The 18,732-nt window shown below is 49.2% G+C and overlaps 1 protein-coding gene across 1 annotated transcript in view; it reads right to left on the bottom strand.

Moving 5' to 3' along the window:
- SIAH3 (siah E3 ubiquitin protein ligase family member 3) overlaps window positions 1-18,732 on the bottom strand; it is a 77,001-nt gene that overhangs the window by 41,697 nt on the left and 16,572 nt on the right. The gene's annotated exons all lie outside the window — the stretch shown is intronic.

Below are 18,732 nucleotides of genomic sequence, written 5' to 3'. Positions count from 1 at the left end.
CCCAGCACCAGTGGAGATAGAGAAGAAACAAGTGAGTCATGTTGAGCAGACCAGGGACTTCTGAGGAGGAGCTGCCAGTGGACTCCCAAGCTGTTTGATGCAGAAACGTGACCTGAGGTTGATAATGCAGAGTCAGGCTTGGGAATGTGTCCCAAGCTTGCTCGTTTTCACAGGGCATTCACTTACAGGATCTCCTTTTGTCCTCACCCAAATCCCAGGAGAAAGGACGGACAAGCCCTGGGAGCCCATTTTATGGATGAGGAAACAGAGTCAGAGAGGTGACACAGCTGGCCTAAGGCCTTGCAGCTAGGACATGGCAGGGCGATGGCCAGGATGCGGTCCCATTCCTAGTTGATCCGACCCCCCCCACCCCCGCACAAGCGGTTAAAAACAGTCCCTGCTAAAGAGCTTTCCCCAAGGACTTTGTTAACAGAGCCCCATTAGTCCTCACAGTCATTCTGCAGCAGCGGGTGGCTAATATTATAATGATTATAATGATCGTTATCATGACACAGAATCACTGGGAGCCTAGGGAACAGCTTCCTTACTGCCGTGCTTTTCTGTGACCCGTATGGGCGTGTGTGTGTGTGTGTGTGTGTGTGTGTGTGTGTGTATATCTATCTATCTAGATATAGATAGATAGGTAGACAGAGAGAGAGAGAGAGAGAGAGAGTTAGACTGACCTCCCCATCCCCAGGGCATCCAGGTGAGGCAGCTTGCCCTGAGTGCTGAGAACAAGGCCTAAGGTCCCGGCACTTGTGAGCAGGAATTCTGTCTGTCTTTCTGATGATCTAGGGGCACAAAAGCCTTTGAGGATGACAGGCACAGGGGGTTAACCCAATGAGAGAAATTTGGGGGCGTCTTCAGGGGCTCAAGTGCAGGCAGCAAATAAAGGTGCTGAGCCCCTCCTGACTGGAAAATGTGAGGCCACAGCCTGTTCTCAGGAGTGGAAGGAAGCCAGCGTGCGGAGGCCCGCCCAGGCCTTCTGGGCTCCCAGGGGGCTGCTGGGAAGTGAGAGGGTACCCAGCTCTTGCTGTCAGCACAGCCCACACTCAGAACCAGATTGGCCAGACCAGCGAGAGGGTGGTGAGTCTGCCCCAGGACCGGGTTCTGGTTCACTGCCGGCCTCAGCTCTTTATTCTGTGATGCTCTCGTGCAGCTGAGAAGGGGAGAGGGCCAGGTGGGAAGGAGGCTGTTTGGCTTCCACGGCGTAAGGAGCGAGAGGAAAATCCCTGCCCGTGGTGCCGGGGAACCTGGATGCTCTGGTCTGGGCGTTTGTGTCCCCCACCAGTTCATATGCTGAAATCTTAATGCCCTACGTGATGGTGTTAGTACAGTAGGTGGGGCCTTTGGGAGATGCTTACGTCATGAGGATGGAACTGAGATGAATGGGATTAGAGTTCTCATAAAAGAGGCTCCAGAGATCTCCCTGCCCTTCCTGCCGTGTGAGGACATAGGACTCTGAAGAGAGCCCCACCTGGTCACGTTGGCGCCCTGATCTCAGGCGTCCAGCCTTCACAGCTGTGAGCAATACCTCTCTATGGTCTGTAAGATGCTCAGTCTGTGGTACTTTGTTTTAGCAGCGCAAACAGACTAAGACACTGCAGGTGCTTGTCCTCGGTGACCTGCGTCTGAGGCCCCTTTGGTCAGCTTTATGCTGACAAGCCCTTCTTCCTAGCCTTATATAGTCATTCATTCTTTTTTTTTTTTTTCTTGCCGCACCACATGCAGAATCTCAGTTCCCCGACCAGGGATTGAAGCCAGGCCACAGCAGTGAGAGCCCAGAACCCTAACCACTAGGCCACCAGGGAACTCCCAAGGGTCATTCATTCTTTCATTCACTCATCTGTCTCAGTTCAGGCTGCTGTAGCAGAATAATATAGACTGGGTGGCTTAAACAACAATTTATTTTTCACAGTTCTGGAGGCTGGGAAGTCCAAGGTCCAGTGTGGGTAGCTCCAGGGTCTGGTGAGAGCCCTTTTCCTGGTTTGCAGATGGCTGTCTTCTTGCTGTGTCCTCACATGGTGGAGGGAGCTCTAGTCTTTTCTTAGAAGGAGGGCACTAATCCCATCATGGGGGCTCCAGCCTCATAACCTCATCTAAACCTAATTACCCCCCCCAGAGGCTCCACCTCCTCATGTCATCCCCTTGGAGGCTAAGGTTTCAGTATGTGAATTTTGGGGGGGACACAAACATGAAGTCCGTAACACTCATCCATCCATTCAAGAAGTGTTTGTGGAGCGTAGTCCCCGAAGCCCTGACGGTCCAGTGTGAGCAACTGACAAGTAACCAGCAGTGACATTACATGGGAGAAGTGCCCTGGCATGGTGTGGTCACTGGGTGCCAGGGAACATTTAAGAGGAAAACGAGCGCCATTTCAGAGTGTTGGGGGAGGCTTCCCAGAAGAAGTGACCTCTCAGGGAATGAACAAGAACGGGGCAAGCAAAGAGGAACAGGGGAGCAGGCTAGCTGACACAGCCGGCAGCACCTGCAGAGGTAATGCCGCAGCGTGTAGGCCTCATTCTCGTCTCGGCTCCTCCCCACAGGCCCAGGCTGCTCAGGTCTTTCTGGGCTGCTGGGGGAAGCCACGAGTTTATTTTCCTGCAGAGATCTAGCAGAAATAAAAAAATCACTGCGGGTGCTTGTTGGGTAGGGACTGCACTGCTGCATGTTTTGGATGTGATGGTTAATTTTATGGGTCAATTTGGCTAGGCCATGGTACACAGATATGTGATCAAAGACCAGTGCACGTGTTGCTATGAAGGTAAATATTTGGGGGACGAGATTAACATTTATTTATTTATTTATTTTTATTTTTTTATTTTTTTTAGCAATACGCGGGCCTCTCACTGTTGTGGCCTCTCCCGTTGCGGAGCACAGGCTCCGGACGCGCAGGCTCAGCGGCCATGGCTCACGGGCCCAGCCGCTCCGCGGCATGTGGGATCCTCCCGGACCGGGGCACGAACCCGCGTCCCCTGCATCGGCAGGCGGACTCCCAACCACTGCGCCACCAGGGAAGCCCGAGATTAACATTTAAATCAGTAGACTCTGAGTAGAGCAGATTATCCTCCACAACGTGGGTGGGCCTCATTCAATCAGTTGAAGGCCCTAAGAGAAAACAGAACGGCCTACCCTGAGGAAGAGGGAATTCTGCCTGCAGTCTGCCTTCAGACTCTAGCTGCAACATCAACCCTTCCCCGGGTCTCTAGCCTGCCACCTGCCCTGCAGATTTTGTTCTCGCCAGCCTCCACAATCGTGTGAGCCAGTTGCTTAAAATAAATCTCTCTCTTTCGGTACATTGATTGATCGATCTATAGATAGATACAGATCCTATTGGTTCCGTTCTCTGGAGAACCTTGACGATGACACTGGATAAGCCCTGGCACCTTTAGGTTGCCTTGATTCATTTGAAAGTGTTACATTTTATCCACCGGGAAAGACCATGCTTTCTGGCTTTTTCCGCTGATCACAGGGTGTTCACACTATGATCACAAAGGACTTGGTAGGAAAAAAACAGCCCCGAATTCCATGCCTGCCCCGGGTCTCTAGAGTCCAGACAAGTCAATTAACTTCCTGGGAGTTGGTTTCTTCATCTGTCACACACCTGGCAGCAGCAGTTAAGGTGACATGGCAGCGTGGGGAGGCTCATTATAAAAAAATGACAATGGGTACTACTTACGTAACCTTTTTCCAGGAGCCAGCCGTCAAGGGAAGCACATTACATGCATGATCTCATTGCATTCTCACAGCAAAGCCACCAGTTAGGAATCATCGTCAACCCCGTTGCTAGAGATGAGGAAACTGAGGCACAGAGAAACTTAGCTGCTTCACCCAGATTCACACAGGTGGACTGGAGGCAGGAGTGAAGAAGCCCAGGCAGCCGCCCTGCTAGGCCTGCATGGAGACAGAGGAACGAGGTTGAAGCCCCCTCTAGTTTGTGTCTGTTTTGCACCACTCCGTTGCTCCGCTGCAGGGGAAAGGCTCCAGGAATGGTGCCCTGCGGGCTGGCAACCTGCTGGCCCTGGTTCCGCCAGCCTCTTCCCCTTAGGATCCTGGTGACCAGAATGGAATAAAGACAGCGAAGTGAGGCTTATCCGGTGTTCATATCCCAGCAAAAGAAGAGAGGCGTGTACAGCCACTTCTTTCCACTAACAAGTGGAGTGGAAAATTATGTGCATGTATCTGTTTCTTTTTTTTTTTTTTTTTTTTTGCGGTACGCGGGCCTCTCACTGTTGTGGCCTCTCCCGTTGCGGAGCACAGGCTCCGGACGCGCAGGCTCAGCGGCCACGGCTCACGGGCCCAGCGGCTCCGCGGCATGTGGGATCCTCCCGGACCGGGGCACGAACCCGTGTCCCCTGCGTCGGCAGGCGGACTCTCAACCACTGCGCCACCAGGGGAGCCCATGTATCTGTTTTTTAAAGTGTTGTTATAAATTAGACCAGCTGAGTTACGAAACCCTTTAGGAATGGCATTCATCCGGATGGAAACATCAACAGAAGCCCCAGGACGGCAGCCCTGCGGGGCGCGCGCGCCCTCTGAAGACGCTTGCTTGGAACGGGTAACGGAGCGCGCCGTTCACCTTCGCCTGCTTCCCCTCATCGAGATGCTGGAGGCTCATGGGGCTGCTCTTTGCAGAGTGTTGACGTGTGAGATGGGGGCTTCCACTTGCCCCAGACCTCACAAGGATTAGGGGCAGGTCTGCTCAGGGAGATGGTGCCTGGCGATTCCAGAGTCCTTCTGAGCAGCCGCTGCCCCTCTTTTCCACCACCTTCCCTTCCTTCTTCGCATCCTGAATAACCTGCGGAGAAAGACTCTCCACCAGGGCTGCTTCTGTGAGAGTCTCTGGGTTCCCAGGGGCTTCTCTTCCTCCTCGTCCCCCAGATTCTGGGGTCCTTGGAGCGGCCTCAATGGGGAACAGCCAGCTGGGGGGTACCTCTCCTTCATGCCGCTGCTGGTGTCTTCCTGGAAAGTCCTCTCCTTCCCAATCTCTCCCAGTAGGCTCTGTTTCTCCCCTTCTGTGTTCCCCTCTGTGCTTTGTACATAGATACAGGTGCCATTATGGGTGAGTTGTGTCCCCCAAAAAGATGCTGAGGTCCTAACCCCCAGTACCTGTGAACGTGGCCTTATTTGGAAATAGGGTCTTTGCAGATGATCAAATTAAAATGAGGCTTTTAAGCTTGGCCCCTTATCCAATATGACTGGTGCCCCTATCAAAAGTTAATTTTGGACCCAAAGGCAGACACATAGATGATGTGGAGACACAGGGAGAGCGCCATCTACAAGCCAAGGAACTCCTGAGGCCACCGGAATGAGGTGTGGGACAGATTCTCCCTCCCAGAGTCAACCCTGCCTGTGCCTTGATTTTGGACTTCCAGAACCATGAGACAATTACTCTCTTAGGCTCAAGCCTGCTAAGCTGTGGTACCTTGTTATAGCAGCCTTAGGAAACTAACACAGATACTGATAGCCCAATCACAGCCTGTTACATTTATTTGATTTCTTGTCTCCACAACTATAAACCTTCAGCTCCTTGTAGGCCTGGAACGTATTGCCCCAGGATCTAGTACAGTGCCTGACACGTAGTAGGCCATCAGAAAATGTCAGTGCCACAAGAATAATTAGACTTTGAGGTGGAAAACTGCTAGAGAGAATTTTAACTGTTGTCCTAATTAACTATACAAAGATGCAAATTACAGACACGTGTTACTTAAACAGCTCTGTAGCCCTCTTAATTATATCATCACCTAGATGGTGCCCCCAGGAAATACCTGTTCTGGATTATTGGGTTGCTAATCAATGAAGTGGGGCAGAAAAGCAGTGAAGGGGGCGACTTGCGGCTCAGCAAGCTGCGTAGGAAGAGAGAACGGAACAAGTGGGTCCTTCAAGATACCTGGAGGTGCTTCTTCACGTGCCAGATTGATTTCTGGTTCTTATGTTTCAGCACCACCCTCCAGAAAGCAGAGCTGAGGGCCTGGGCTCTTAGAGGCAGGAGGGATTTATGAGGGCCATCATCAGGAAATGTATCATACCTGTGTGTTCCTAACTGGGATTCCATGCTTTTGCTCCTGGGGCATGTGTGCCCCGCTGCAGGGGAACACGTGGGACCCGGGGCCTCTCAGAGAAGTCTGGCTCCTGGAGCTACCCGCCCAGGTTCCCCAGAGTTAGTCCTGACACCTGCTCAGCTACTCACAGGGCACCTTCTGAAGACACTGAGGTCTCAACCCACACCCGTCTGATATCCTGCTCCCATAGCTGGGGAACAAGGAGCAGAAAAAATTGCAGTCTTTCTGGAATGTGATTTGGGAACTTGTTCTCCAACTCTAATGTACATTTCTTAGAGGTGACTATATTTCCCCAGTAATCACTCATTACTTTTTCAAAGTCCAGGCAGACCTCAGAGATCGTGCAGGTTCGGTTCCAGACCACTGCAATAAACAGAATATCGCAATAAAGCAAGTCACACACATTTTTACATTTCCCAGGGCATATAAAAGTTACATTTATACTACACTGTAGCCTGTTAAGTGTGCAATAGCATTCTGTCTAAAAAAATCAATGTACATACCTTAATTTAAAAATAATTTATTGCTAAAAAAATGCGAACCATCATCTGGCAACGCAGGGTGGCCACAAACCTTCAAACCTTCAATTTGTAAACAAGGCAATATCTGTGCAGCACGGTAAAACGAGGTATGCCTGTGTAGTAAGCAGCATATTGGATCGCGTGAAAACACACTGAGCCAAAGGGGGTTTTCTTGTAATGTACTAAACTGCATTTTAATTTGAATCTTTTCTGACTTAAGCTTCAGCTCTGAGTTATTACTCAAGAGTGATTAATGCCATGAAAAAGTGAGCTAAAGTTTTCATTATCAAGTGAGTATAGAGAGAGAGAGAAAGAGAGAGAATGGGGGGAAAAAAGGCATAAATAATGTTAATTAATATTAATAAGGATTGCCTCTGGGCTGTGAGACTATGGGCAATTTAAGGTTTTAATATTTTTATTGCCGAATTTTGAAAATGAACGTGTATTTTTCATACAATCAGAAAAACGTTATTTTTTAAAAAGTCAATATCCTAAGTACAGTTGACAAATATCTGTTGTGTGAGAGCTGGGTGTACGCTGACCTGGGAGATAGAAATTCATTCTCATTCTGAAACAGGAGGACCTGGTCTGAAAGCTGAAGTGCTCTCCAACTCCACCTCCTGCCCCCGTGGCCTCCAGCCCAGCCTTAAATATTAGCTCCGTGCGGTTCTACTTCTTTCCTTTATTAAATGAAGGCTGGAGGTCGCATGGTCGTGGAAGTCTATGCTCGGGTTGCCCTAGAGAGAGGCAACCACAAGGGATTCTTTTCATCCCCGCTCAGGACGGACAGCTCCTCCTTTGGTTTCTCTGGTCCCTTCTGCCGTAGATAACGCTGTTAGCTCTTACTTGAACCTCAGTAGAAGGTGGGCACTGTATTCCATAATGGTCTTGGGTGTACTTGCATAATAACATAATCACAGCTCAGATTTGCATGATGCTTCAGAGTGGTGGTTTCTCAGGTCTAACTGCACAGTGGATTTGCCTGGGGAGCTTTTACTGCCCGGCCCACCCCCCAGCCTGCTGACTTAATCAGCTTCTGGAGTCTTCTGAAAGCTCCCCAGGTGATTCTGATCTGCAGCCAGTGCTGAGAAGCGCTCGTCGGCTGTTTCAGCCGATCCTGAGAACCGCTACAGGCAAGGCAAGTCTGCCCCAGTTTCCAAGGCAAGTCTTTTTATAGCTACTACTTTAGAAACCTTAAGTCTGGTTCTACCTCTGGAGTTTTTCCCATTTCCTTTTCTTTCGTGAAACCTACAGTTGATATGCCTTCCAGCTTTAAAAGTTTCCAATTATCTGAATGTAAACTCTGGGCCCTAGAGAGTTTGGTCTATTCCGTGATCCCCGCAGGCACAGGCAACATTTTGGTCTCAGACTTAACACCATCCAAAGACACTAGGAAGCTTTTCCTACTCCTCTCCGCCCACGTTATCCTACCCTTCCTTTAAGACAGAGGTCTAAAGATGCAGATGCCTTCAGGGCAACCAGGTACCATGCAAATGTTCATCTGGTGGTTTCATCCTGCAGGTCCACAGTAGAGGAGGTGATACGGATTTGTATCAGGACTGTGTCCGTCCCGCCTGTGACCTTGGGCTACTCGCTTCCTGCTCTGATCCTTAGTTTTTTTTTCCCCTGTAGTATCATCAGGACGTTGTTTTGATGGCCTACACAGTAGACCCTACAGAGTTCAAAGACACGCTTTTTTCCATCTGATCTCCACACACTATAACTTAGGCAATGTTTACATCCCATTTTACAAACCAGGCAAATTTGACTTAAAGAGGTTTAAGTGACTTGTTCAAAATCACACAAATAGAAACCGGCAGAACTTGGTTCTGAAGTCAGTTCCTATTAGTTCCAAGCCCTTGATTCATCTCACTGTGCCATATTAAGTTGCCTACAAGTGTCAATTATGTTCTCCGCCAGGAGGGTTGTTAGTGGGATTGAGTGTGACAAGGCCCCGAAGCAGGCAGGGCACCTGGCCGTTCTTGCAGTCACTAAAGCGTTGATGGTAATAAAAATAGTAACAGAGTAACCATGCCCCCCCCTACGATTCAGTGTCTTTCCCACATTCTTCCTTCTCTCCCGTCTCTGCAAGCTCAAGGGGTCTGGGCCTGACCTCCTCTAATGAAAGCAGAATCTCGAGGGGTGGGGACCAGGTTTTAACATTTTTTTCTTCTTTTAAAGCTTCCTAGCTGAGTCTAACATGCAAGCAGGGTCGGAAACCACTTGCTGAAATCTCTCCGCACCCCCGGACTGCATCACACAGAGCCTGGCATGTAAAGAAAGGGGTGTGATGGATTTATAAAAATGGTGCACGGGAATGGAAAATCCAGCTTTAAATCCTGCTCTACTACTTATTAGAGAATGGGACTTATTCTTTCTGAGCCTCAGATTCCTCATTTAAAAAAAAAACGAAAATGGAAAACAGGCTATCCTCTCCTGTCTGCAGGGCTGGGCTGAGAAGTGGATGGGAGACCTAGCGTGTGCTGATGTGCTCACATCTAGGAGGCCCAGAACGTGGTACCTGGGCGAAGCTCTGGGACAGCATCACTAAGTATTTAGTGATTTTCACTAGATCTTTTCTGCCCATCTTTTCTTCACCCTTAAATATGAAGCCGGAGGAAATAAATAAGAAATATAATTACACCTCACACTTCAGGACTCCCCAGGCAGCTCGCATTAATAGGTCTCTTCAGCCGTGCTCTAAGTGCTAATAATTCCTGGGCGTTTTGATGGTAGCACTTTCTCCCAGAGATGAATTGACCCCAGCTAAGAGCTCTGCTCCTTCCCAAATCTCATTACAATCAGCCTTGATGGCAGACAGGCTTCAGAATGTAACAAAATTAGAGCTTTTAAATCATTATCTCGACTCTGGGAACATCACATTAATAAATGGGAAGGAAGATGATAGAGAAAAGGCAGGGAAGGGATTACAGCCTCCATGCCAGAGCCTTCCACCGTAAAACACAGGAGGGGAAACCGATTCCACCAAAGCTGGGCGCCCTGCCCCCAGCCAAGTCGGGGTGATGTGCTCAGCGGTAAACCTCAAGTGACCTTTTCGCACCTTTGTAAATCAGTGATCCAGATGACCACTTCTCCCAGCTTGCTTTCCTGCCGGGAGGTGACGTAGGGGAAAACAAAAAAAGTCAGTGTCTTTTATGAAACATCTTGGTAAACAGAAAGTGACTTGGGAGGCAGCCCTTTCTGTTGCTGTGACTCATTTCCCTCTCGCTGCTCTCTGGAGCTTCCGAGCCTCGCATCATCTGTTCATTCATTCCACTGCTGTCAGAGCACGCTTGTAACAGGTAGGGTACCAGGTGGGCCCTGCGGAGCGTCCAAAGATGAAAGCCCGGTCATGTTGTCTACTTGCTCCTCGTCTCCCAGATCGACTGTGTTTCCCACCACCCAGCCCCCTCCAAGGTGTGTGTCCTCGTCATTTCTTTCCTGGATATTTCGACGCCTCTAGAGGGTCTCCCACTGGCCTATTCTCCGCCCTGAGTTTAAGACACCTCTCCGCACTCACTCTCCCCCAGGCAGTTTTCAAGGATCTAGGACGGGGACACTTGTCAGTGGCCCCTTATGTATCGGAGGACTTTCCCTTTCGCCCACGTCACACTTGCCCAGCCACACGCAGCCTCTGGGCTTTGTCATTATCCTGCTTTGTCCATAGGATGACCCTCCCCTGCTCCCTCCTCACTACCTGGACTCACCCTCTAAGACCCAGCTCTCATCTGGAGGCTCCCCCCACTCGCCTGACAAAGCCCAGGACCCTCGGCACTCAGAGGTCCCTGGCTGCCTCCCTCTGGCTCCCAAAACCCCAGCCCTGAAGCTGTGTTTCTTGTTTTCTCCTCGGTTTAGCCTCTGCCCAAAAGGTGTTTTCCCCCAAGCCTTGCAGGGCTGGTTCTGGAAACGGTCTCTTCATTCAGATTTGAAGTCACATGCAATTTGTTTAGAGAAGGCTTTCGTGGATGACCCAATTCATAGACGTTTGTAATTCTCTGTAAAGCGTGTAACGTTACCTTATATATTTGTTTGTTTACTTGAGCTTTATTTTTCTTCCTCCCTGGACTGGATTGAGATCAGCCCCGTGAGATTAGGGACCTGTTTATCTTATTCATTGATATATCCCCAGAGCCTAGGACAGTGCTTGGCACATAATGTTAAATAAACATTTAAGTGGATGGATGGATGGATCAGTCAACAGCCTTCTCTGCAAGCCCTCCTTGGCTCTCCAAGTTGTGTTATTTCAGGAACTCTGTGCTTTCTCTTATCACGCTCCTTGTGTCTGTGCTGCAGCCTTTATTATGCATTAATGGATTGCAGCAAAATCTCAGGTCCTAACAACTGACATCCTTAAATACATTTCTTCAAATTGAACATGGATAGTCCCTCTAGGAGTCTGTAGTCCCACAGGAGAGAAAGGACATCCTTGGAAAGACCTAAATCCTCTGTGTGAGTTGTTAAGTGCCCTAAAGGGAAGAGGTGAGGTGCCATGGGACCGCAGGTCATCGCTTCGAAGACTGCCTAGCTGCCCAGAGTCCTGGGATAACAGGCACCCCCAGGTTGATACCCAGGCCAACCATGACCCCAAGATTCCCTAGGACTGTTTCTGGGAGACATACGGGTGGACTAGGATGAACACCAGGCACTAGATTTGTCCATAGAGTAACCAACAGGCCGAAGACCTACTCAACACCAGTTCTCTTTTTTTCATGGCTAATAGTACTTCATGGCAGCTTAGTGACCCGTTCCGGTGCTGAGCCAGTCACTGTTCTTTGATTCTCCGCCCTTCTTGGCAGTTCTGGGTGGCTGTGACCCAGCTCTAGTCAATGAAATTTAAGGGTCACCATTTGGAGGTGGGGATCCTGAGAAAGCTTTTGCTTTCCCTATTGTGTGTAGTGTCACCCTCTCCTCTTCTACTTATCTTGAATGCAGTCAAGATGGCTGGAGCTACAGTAAGCATATTGCAACCATGAGGTGATACCCTGACAAAAAGGGCAGGAGAATCACAGAGACGCCAGTACTGACATTTTGAGAACCTGAACTAATGCTAGAAAGTATCTACTCTTAGACTTTGTTTTGTGGGAAAAATAGGCCTATATTTGTTCAAGCCACTGATGCTTAATTATTCTGTTATTTTCGACTTATTCTTAACTGATAGGGAACTAGGCAGACATGTCCAGTCTAGGCGTGGAGCTGGTCCAGAAGGTCACAGAGTTCTCAGAGGGATTGGGAGAGTTGCAGACAGCGAAGAATTAAACCAAGCACTGGCAGCTTGCTCCCGGGACAGACTCTTTCGTCTCACAGGCCTCAGGAGATACCTGAGCTCCTGGCTGCATCTTGCTCAGGTTAAAAAGCACCACCAGGGCGGTCTTGGGTCTGACTGTATGAAACCAAAGTGACATTCCCCTTCCAGCTCATTGCCACCCTATCAATAAAGCTTTTCATTTTATCAATCTTTCCAACCAAGGTTAACCCCTTTTTCCTTCCCCAATTCTTTGTAGCGCCTCCATTCAAGGCTGGCTTCCTGGGCATCAAAACTGTGCAGGTACACAGGGCCCTGCACTTGGAATGGTCCCTTGCTTGATTTTAATGCAATACTGTCACTGCTGTGAAATTCTTTTTTTTTTTTTTTTTTTTTTTTTGCGGTTTGCGGGCCTCTCACTGTTGTGGCCTCTCCCGTTGCGGAGCACAGGCTCCGGACGCACAGGCTCAGCGGCCATGGCTCACGGGCTTAGCTGCTCCGCGGCATGTGGGATCTTCCCGGACCAGGGTACGAACCCGTGTCTCCTGCATCGGCAGGCGGATTCTCAACCACTGCGCCACCAGGGAAGCCCGAAATTCTTAATTTTTTAACATACGGGCCTAGATTTTCACTTTGTGCTGTGCCTCACAAATGTAGCCAGTCCTGCCTCTGTTACAGACTTTGACTTTGGGCTATGTCTTAGCTTCTCTGAGCCTCAGTTTCCTCAACTGTGAAGTGAGAATAATCCTAGCTGCTTTGCCCGGTTGTGTTGGGGAGACCAAATGAGACATAAGCAAAGCAGCCGCACTGTGCCTTGCCTGTGTGAGTGCCCTGTTCTGGTTCCTTCTCCCACCCTTCTCTTGAGTATCGGTCCTGGCCTGCCTCATACTGCAATTAGTTGCACCCACGCCCATTTCCATGGTTGAAGTTCACATTCCTGATACTTCATTGAGGGGGTTGATTGCCAGCTAAGCTCTTTGAGAGCCGAGATCCTCTTTCTTTCTTCCCGTGGTACCTGTGATGGTCCTTTGTCCTTGGCGGGCACCAGATAAAGGTTTGATGATGCACGGATGCTGCTCTCGAAGTTTCTAGGACTCTAGGAGAAGCCCACTTCTCCTTTGGAAGTCGGATTTAGAGAACAGCCTAATTTAACAGCAGTATAACAAGGAAGGCATAGTCAATATTTTGTGAGACTCAAAACTTGCTATCCTGGCTTGGCTTACCTAATATAAAATAGTCAGAAAAATCTCTCCACGTTCTCTGAGCTTACATGTGGAGTTAGATTAGAGCTGAGACATTACCATAAGGAATCAATGCGACCAGGACCAGGCTTCTTTTGGGGGCCCAAGGTGAAGTCCAGTGCAAGAGTAATAAAGGTCTTTTTCAATAAGCCAGTTTCCACAGTGGGCTCTGGTTTCCCTTAGGATTGAATTCCAGTCACATCGTAACGCCTGATGGCCAAGGGGAAACCTGCTTACCACGCAGAAAAGTTGACACCTAGACCCAAGTGTTGTTTCCAAGAAATCAGTGAAAATGAGTGGTATTGACAGACTTGTTAGGCGGAGGAGAGTTTTGGACAGAGCTAACTCATTTTGTTGCATTTAGAAAAACTCTACCTTAAACAAATCCATACCTTTCAAAGTTTCAAGCATTTTAAGCACCAGCTTACATAACTAATGCCCAAGTAGTTAATGTAGCTGATATAATATAATAACCACCGGTGATGAAGCACTTGCACGTCCTCCCTCTCCTGCAGTACCCTGAGGTAGGGAGTTGACCTGACCCACTCCGCGGTGAGTAAATTGAGGTTTAAGAGGATAAGTGACTTGCTTGAGGGCATGGAGCTGGCCAGCCCCAGCTGACTGACTCCCCCAAACTGCTCGTGTGTAAAGTGCATTAATCTCAAGTGTGCAGCTTGGTGAATTTTAACATGTACATGACCCAGTAACCGCCACTCTGGTGCTCAAGATGTGGAACACTTCCAGCATTCTAGAAGCTTCTCTCCGTCTCCCCCCACACACCCCCAGTAATTCCTCTTCTGACATCAATTAGTTTGAGACAAAACAATCTTGCTTGTTCCCCTTCCTGCATTTTTTCCTCAGAGAAGACCGAGAGGTGCTTCTGTCTCTCAGCCCTGCTAATAAATCCTATCTATATCATGTGTTCAGTTATATGTAAAATCTCGATTTAGAGTAAAAAACTACCTTGTATTTCTGGAGGCTTCTGTGTTCGAGACACGAGCCCGACACTCCATGCTGGTGGTGAGGTCAGGCCTGCCCTCAACATGAGGGAGACCCCAGGCAAGGGTAACATAGAGGCCCACAGACCACTTGTCGAGATGTTTCAGAGTTACAGCTAAGCCAATAGATTGATAAAGTACTTTTTGTTTTCCGTCTTGATAAGTAAACATCTTCATAACACGTTAGAAGACCACGCTTGAATTTAGAGTCCTCAGAATTCTGAAACATGGTGGTAGAGAGTCAGCTGTGGTTCTAGGCTGGGCAGCCTGCCCTGCTTCTCTTCCTATTTCTGGCTCCGTCCCATACCCGACGTATGGACGTGGCCACCCCAGCCTGTACATCTAAGTTCTGTCCACGGTCTCCACAAAAAGGAAGTCTTAACGTTCCTTAATCAGCCGCCCAGCACGCTGGTGGCATTGGGGCACCTTGGGAAGGACAGATCTGCAAAAGATAAGCTCTGGATACCCAGAGAGAGGCCTAGAAGGGAAGGTGCAAGCTCCAGGTAGGAGCATTCACTTGCAGCTGCAGATTCCTCACCCCACACGCTTGGGGCACGGAATGAGGAGGGCCAGGTGGGACCTGCAGAGCTCGGGGCTTAAAATGCCCTTTTGTCTGGTCCAAGGGTGGTTCTACAGAATTGCGATCATTGGTCTCAATCAAGAGACCGTTCTTGTCCTTCTCAAGTTCACTCTGGACAGTTGGGTTTGGTGAAGCCCCTCTTCACTGAGGGCTTGCCATATGCCGGGCAGTGAGCCCTGTCCCGGCATGAATGGAACTTGCTCCCAGCTCTCCTGCCTCAAGTCTAGTGGGGGAGCCCAGCGGTTAACAATTCTGGATCATGATAGAGGTTTGGGGAAGGCATCCTGCAAGGAGGTGGCATCTGAGCAGGCTTGATGGGTGGGAAAGTACTAACCAGACGAAGAAGCAGGGAAGGGTATTCTGGGGAGAGAGAAGAGCGTGAGTTAAGAACGGTCTGTGTAGCGAGCTTAGAGCCCTCCAGCCTGGGAAGGTCTGAGCGGTGACATGGGGTGTGTCAGGAGAGGCCAGTGTATGCTCTAACAGGAACAGGGACCATACCTCTGGATCCTGGGGGAGCACTAAAGGCTTAAAGCAGAGGTGGGACACAGGCAAATCAACATCTGTAGCCATATGACTCTGGCGTTGGTAGGGAGACCATGAAATCGAGAAGAAGATAATCCAGGCAGGAGCTAATGAAGGTCTGCTGATTCATTGATCGAATGGATATCTGTTGAGCCCTACAATATGGCAGGCACTGTTTTATATTGGGGGTAGTGCAGTGGACAAGGCAGAAAAGGGGTTCACATTCTCATGAGAAGGCAGGGACACCACAGATACATAAAGAAATAGATACTTCACATTATTTCAGACAGACCTAAGTCCTGTGGGTGATGAATCATGGGACAGAGGTGATGGAGGAGGTAGGAAGAAGAAGATGGAGTAGCTCCGTCTTTCATGTGTTTCTTCATCCAGCATATATTTATTTACTGAGGGCCTGCTGTGGCCAATGGCACTAAAATGGAGAGATTTAGACAGACACTGTCCCTGGGAGAGCCAGAGGGAGTCAGGCATCGTTGGAATATCCCATCACTGGAGGTCGTACTTTGAAGAGAAGGAGTATTGGGCTTTGAGAGCATATAACCAAGGAACCTGACCTAGCCTGGGTGGTCAGAAAAGGCTTGCTTTGGGTGGGTGGAGGAGCATTCCAAAGGCGCAGGGATGGGAGAGAGCAAGATGGACAGGAAGGCTGAGCCAGGGCCCCTCTATGACCAGCAAGTTCAAGGACTTGACCTTTTTTGTTTTTCTTTTTTTTTTTTGCGGTACGCGGGCCTCTCACTGCTGTGGCCTCTCCCGTTGCGGGGCACAGGCTCCGGACGTGCAGGCTCAGCGGCCATGGCTCACGGGCCCAGCCGCCCCGCGGCACGTGGGATCCTCCCGGACCGGGGCACGAACCCGTGTCCCCTGCATCGGCAGGCGGACCCTCAACCACTGCGCCACCAGGGAAGCCCGACCATTTTTTTTTGAACAAAGTATACTTCTGGTGTGGTAAAAAATATATAACACAAAATTCGCCGTGTTTAGTAGTTTTCAGTGTGCAATTCAGTGACATTAGTTACATTCACAGTGTTGTACAGCCACCACCATTATCTCTTTCCCGAACTTTAAAAAATCACCCCAAACAGAAACTATGACCATTAAGCAAAAACTCCCTCGTTCCACTTTCCCTCAGCCCCTGGTACCCTCGAATCTACTTTTTGTCTCTATGAACTTGCCTAGTTGAAATATTTCACATAAATGCAGTCATACAGTTGCTGTGTTTTTGCGACTGGCTTATTGCACTTAGCGTCATAGTTTCAAGGTTCATCCATGTTGTAGCGTATGTCAGAATTTCCTTTCTTTTTATGGCTGAACAGTATTCCATTATGTGGATATACCATATGGATTTTGCTTATCCACTCATCGGTTGATGGACACGGGTTGTTTCCACCCTTTGGCTATTGTGACTAATGCGTCTGTGAACATGGGTGTACAAATAGCTGTTTGAGCCCATTTCCAGTTTTTGTGGCATATACCCAGGAGCGGAATTGCCGGGTCAGATGGTAATCCTATGCTACAGTTTTTGGGGAACTGCCTACTGTTACTTACAGCAGCTGCTCCGTCTCATAGGCTCATCAGTAGTGCACAAGGTTTCCAGTTTCACCACATCCTCTGACAACACTTGTGATTTTCCGTTGACTGTGGGAGCATCAAGTCTGCATCCTCTCTCGTTACCCACTCTGACCACTCAAGTCTGGCAGGCAATGCTGGGATTCCTCCCTTGTGACGAGCACGCCCTCCAGTTAGTTGAAAGAACTCAGGGGAATCCTACTCAGCAGCTCCATTACCAATGTCAGCTAGGAAGATGGATGGAGACGAGAGGGAAATGGATAGGAGCTGGGAAACTGGTGAAGAATTGGGGACCTCTCCCATGGGTATTTGTCAAGTAGGTATCATTTGAGGGTCCTTTTACTCTCTCCATGGTAGAGCCAATCCTCATAGCAGGTCCTCAGTAAATATATGCTCATAGCAGGAGCTCAGTAAGTAGACACGTGAACAAATGGGCTGCCCCATCTTCCTTTCCCCATCATGTTCAATGCTCTGAAGACCTGCTAAGGGTTCTCCCACAGGGACCCTCAGACTCCTGTCCAGTGGACCCAGCAAACCATCCTGGGTCTTTTCTGGTGCTGAACACTGCTTGCCATGACAATTTTTCTACAGAGTGCTTATAACTCTGCAAGAAATGAGGAAAAAATAGGCAGGTTGCCTTGAGTCCTTTTTAGAACAACAAGGGCTAAGCAAACAAAAGGATGTGGAAGGGGGTAATTTATCCAAATAATACTCTTCACCCACATTGTGATTTAAAGATCACAAAGCACTTTGCCGGGTATTTTCTTGTTTGATCCTCACAATAAGCCATTGAGGTTGGCAGGATAAGTACTGCTATCATCCCAGATTTGCAGGAAGGGGCAGATTGGGAAAGGAGAGGGGATCTGCTGAAGGTCAAGCTGAAGTGTCAGGGGCGGGTCTGTCTCCATGCCTGGCACCCGTTCCCTCTCCTCCAGCGCGGTGGTGATTCACCCCTGCCTTGCCGCCCCCAGACCTGCTCAGGGATTCTAGGACGAGCTCAGCCAGGCTTTCACTAATCAATCAAGAGTTTTCCTGAGGCGTCCTCGCAGACTTTTGGCTAGTCTTCTCAGAAGCTGTTCTTGCAAAATGCTTTCTGATTTTTCGCCCAATCCGTAGTGAGGTTAAAAAAAAAAAAAAAGTCCTCCATTCTCTTTTTCTGTATCAGCCAGCCTGGCAAGGTCTGTTTCATTCCTGAGATTCAAATTGGAAACTGCCTCCTGTTCTCATTAATTTGGATTGTAGTGGTCATTACATTCTAAACAATTAATCCCCATGTGCCAATTTCTTGCTAGAATGACCCTGGACTCAACAACTGGTTTTCTTAGCAGCAAGGCTGCAGCAGTTATTTCCTGGCTTTTGTAACTAAACGTGCTGTGCTTGGCACTTTACAATTTTTATCATCATCACTGAGTTATCAACATTTACCTCTATCAGGGGAAAGGAAAGGCTGTCCAATTGTGAAGGCCTGGCAGTCACATACACCTGTTTGCCAGCATCCGTGGGGCTCCCTGGGGCTCCCTCCACTTGCTGAGAAGAGGGAGGAAGTCCCCCAGGCCCACAGGCCTCTGTCTGAGAGGTAATAGTCAACCAAGGGGAAAAAGCGATCTACCTCTAAGGTCTCAGGTTACAGGGCTGTGCTCCCTGGGAGCTCAGGCCCCATAGCTGGTAGGCAGTGCCCTTGACCTCATGGGGGTTGTCTGTCTGGGTTCTCAGCTCCTTTTCTGGGGGGCCACAGAACTTCCCTTCCAAAGCTGGGCCACTTGGAGTCGACCCAGGGCGTCTGATGTGGTCTGTGGGATTCTCCTTTCCTTCCAGCAGGAAAGACAGAGCTACCCTAGGACCATCAGGCAGCTCAACCCACCCTGGGCTGGCAGAGGCCCACTTACCTTCCTGTGAATTTACCCAAACTTAGATCTTCTGGCATAACAGGTGTAACAGGAGACACCGGAGCAGCTCTGGGGCCAGGCTCCTGAGTTCATGCT

This window comes from Kogia breviceps, chromosome 16, assembly GCF_026419965.1.
Source record: "Kogia breviceps isolate mKogBre1 chromosome 16, mKogBre1 haplotype 1, whole genome shotgun sequence".
NCBI classification, from domain to species: domain Eukaryota; kingdom Metazoa; phylum Chordata; class Mammalia; order Artiodactyla; family Physeteridae; genus Kogia; species Kogia breviceps.
Note: the sequence above shows the minus strand (reverse complement) of the source record. Positions and strands in the feature narration are given on the sequence as shown.